This window comes from Miniopterus schreibersii (genome assembly GCF_964146895.1).
Source record: "Miniopterus schreibersii genome assembly, chromosome: 12".
Classification (NCBI taxonomy): Eukaryota; Metazoa; Chordata; class Mammalia; order Chiroptera; family Miniopteridae; genus Miniopterus; species Miniopterus schreibersii.
Window position 1 is genome coordinate 26463732 of NC_138112.1, and position 3001 is coordinate 26466732.

The following is a 3001-nucleotide window of genomic DNA, read 5'->3' on the forward strand; positions in this document are numbered from 1 at the left end:
CCTTTGAAGCCCGAAGGTGCATTACCTCATCCCTAGCTTGGGATGGGATGTTGGGATATAAGTACCTTAATCCCCCTTTCTTCTTTTTTTTTTTGTTTGTTAATCCTCACCCCAGGATATTTTTTTCATTGATTTCTAGAGAGAGCTAAAGGGAGGGAAGGAAGGGGGAGAGAGAAAGAAACATCAGTGTGAGAGAGAAACATCTATTGGTTGCCTCCCGCACACACCCCGATAGGGGCCGGGGATGGAAACTGCAACCCAGGTACGTGCCCTTGACCAGGAAGGAACCCGAGACCCTACGGTGCTCGGACTGACTCTCTAACCACTGAGCCACACTGGCCAGCGCTCAGTCCCCCTTTCTATATCTAAACCACTCACGTGTGCGGGGTCTATGACTAGCTCATGTATGGGAGGTTCCCATGTGCACAAGATGAAATTTGATTTTCCCTTGTCAATCTGCCTCCTGTTGATTTGATTAATCGGAGGTCCAAAAGAACCAGAGGGGGGAAAGGGTATTTTTCCCCTTTCCACATAATCCATATGTTTTAACTGCCTAGTGATGCCATCTTTGCACGCTTCCACATTGAAAGAAATCTAGTCTTGCATCCAAAATAACTGAAGAAAAATTTAAATTTTTATTGAAGTCTCTCAGACAGCACAAAATGGAAAATAATTAAAAAACAAAAATTATTTTATATTCTTTTTTCCAATTTCATATCCTTTTATCATCGTCTACATGATACCTTTCCAACGTACCTCTCCTTGCCCACTCCAAGCTCTCCAAAAGTTCCCCCAATTCAGTCCACTTAAGTAAGCTCCAATGTCTCCTTTCCTTTCTTTATCTTAATTCTACTTACATAGATCAATTTAATCTCTGGTTTCTTTCTTTTGACATAACCTCAATTCTTACCCCCCCCCCACCAAAGCTAATCCAGCAAGCAAGGGTCTTTGGGGGGGGGGGGATTGGGGAAGGGAGGGAGGGAAGAAGATTTCAATTTGCCAGTTGCATCATTTCTTGTGTCTCTGACATCAGTATATAGAAAAACACCACACTCATTTGAGATCTAAACATAACTTCAGTTTGGGGTTGCATCTTTCTTAATTAACTTGTCTAATTAAACTGTTTGCACCTGATTAATTTGATAAAAGGAACTGTTTATACACATTAGTCAATATATAGTTGCTTTTAATCCCTCATCAACTTCATTCGCTGTGTAACACATGCACCCTACGCCCTTTCACCATGTAGCTTTTCATTTTAATTGAGCCAAGCATGAAGTGCTCAGGTTGAGAGCTGGATGCAGGAGGAGCTGTAAGCCCCAGGCAAATGAAAAACTGATTTGCATAAAAGCATCTCTGCACCCGTGAGAGTTTGGCACATTCTCAATCCCCTAAGTACTTAGCCTCTCTTTTCTTTCACCATTAAAAGCTGGAAAACAAACCTCCAGGGAAAACATCATGATGGGACACGTGGAGTCATGCACATTGGTAACTGTCAGTTTTAAGTCTTTTGTCTTTGTTTCCACAGCAAGGAAGCCCTATAGGCCACCTGACATGGGGCCGTGGACAAGCACACAAACATATTTCACGACACTCTAGGCCAGAGTCCTGGGAGCTAGTAATCCCAGGAATCATTATTACTGAAACCTGCCTGGGTTTCAAAAGCAAGCAGAACAGCACAGGTCTATCAAACCTGCAACTATCCCTCTGAAAGTTTTCATCAGTAGTAAAAGCAACTTGAACTTGAGAGGTCAACAAGTGGCCTTGGAGTGGCTGCATTACAAGTCTTCCATTTGGGCTAGGAAGTTTAACTTGCCAGAAACAATTGTTACCCATTGCAAATCAATCCATCAACAGTGATAGGGAGCACCCACAGAGAGAGCCTGGGGCCATGGAAGAAGCACCAGACAGGGAGCTGGGAGAGAGCTCTTTTCCTGGCTGTGTCATCAATTAGTTGTGTGACCTTGGCCTTGAGGGTGCCTTCCAGGGCTAATATTCTCTGATATGAACACTTTCATAAACCATGATTCAGAATCAATGTACACATGAAACTTCATGTAAGCAATAAAGTGAGCAATAAAGACAGTTCTGGCTCTGAGCCTTGGGTTCATTATTAAAAGACAAACTAGGACAGGGATGTGCACAAGGTGCTGGAAAATCCAGGAGGCTGTGCCCCAGTGGCTGACTTCTTGTCCACTTTCTTGCATCCATACCCCCTGCAACTTAGTGCCTGGGGCCCTGCAGTCTGCTTGCAAACCTTTCTGGACTAGAATAGTCAGGTCTTAATAGCTATGTTGGAACAATGGCCCCTGAGCTACTCGCCCAAGTTTTCACCCAGATCTCTACTCCCTCCCCCAGCAGGTTGACTAGACTTTCATTCTGGGTCTAGTTTAGTCTTGGCCATCCAATGTCACCTGAGATGCTGAATTTCAATGTATGAAACCCACTGTTTATCCTTAGTTTTGTTTGGGGCTTCCTACCCAGACCAAGGACATCAGGATGGAGTCAAGCACAGAGCTGTGCATTCTCCAGTGAACTGACTGTGCAGGCCAGGAGGCCCAGTCAGACATAATCTCACTCCAGGTTAAGTACACAGGGAACAGAAAGAAGAAAGATTTTCTCTTTCTTTCTTTCTTTTTTTTTTTTTTTTTTGCTAGACTGACAGCCTACTCCACTGAATTCATTGACCCTCAAGTTGTAAAATATAAACTAACAATCATAATAGCAACAATAACCCATCCTGTGCCCTAAACTATCTGGAGCGTTGGTCTGTGTAGTTAAGTAGATTAGCCACAGAATTGCTCCTCTATCCCCATCAGGGGGTTTGTTTGATACCGATCACAGTTAGCTATCTCTGCTTCACTATTTATGGGCCTAATCTCTGAATTAAAGTCATTGAAGAAAGCTCATCCTTTAAAAAACAACTAGTAGGGTTCCTGGTATGCGGGACTCTTTTCTTCTATGGCTAAAAACCAAGAAATAGTTTTTTTCTTGTTGTAAA